Source organism: Microtus oregoni, unplaced genomic scaffold (assembly GCF_018167655.1).
Source record: "Microtus oregoni isolate MIOR12 unplaced genomic scaffold, Mior012 000038F_ref0000394, whole genome shotgun sequence".
Lineage (NCBI taxonomy): Eukaryota > Metazoa > Chordata > Mammalia > Rodentia > Cricetidae > Microtus > Microtus oregoni.
Genome location: NW_024543097.1, coordinates 10147501 through 10147899, shown reverse-complemented (window position 1 = coordinate 10147899; position 399 = coordinate 10147501).

Sequence of the window (399 nt, the reverse complement as noted above, 5' to 3'; positions counted from 1 at the left end):
CAGCCATGGTGTCTCCTTATAGTGTGTGTTTCCTTCCTTCAGAGTCTTCTCAAGAGGAAGGCTCATAGAACTCCCCAGAATACAGTACTTCTCAGCTCTGCTGCAGTATTTTACTGCAGAGTAGAAGTCAAATTCCAGCAATAAAAAAAAAAAAACAAAAAAAAAAACATAACTTTGCCTCATTTCCAATGCTCGCTCAGGCATCCACCACCCACCTTTTACATTTGCTCTGACCATTTCCATGGAGACTTGGAGTATAATAAAAGGGATATGAAGCGTGCATGGCAACCTCTGTGCCATCGGCATTTACAAGTGAGAGAGGATCTGGTCTCGTACCATGTGCCTGACTACATGAAGAGAAACACCCAGGCTTAAACCCAGCCCAGAGTCCTAACCACG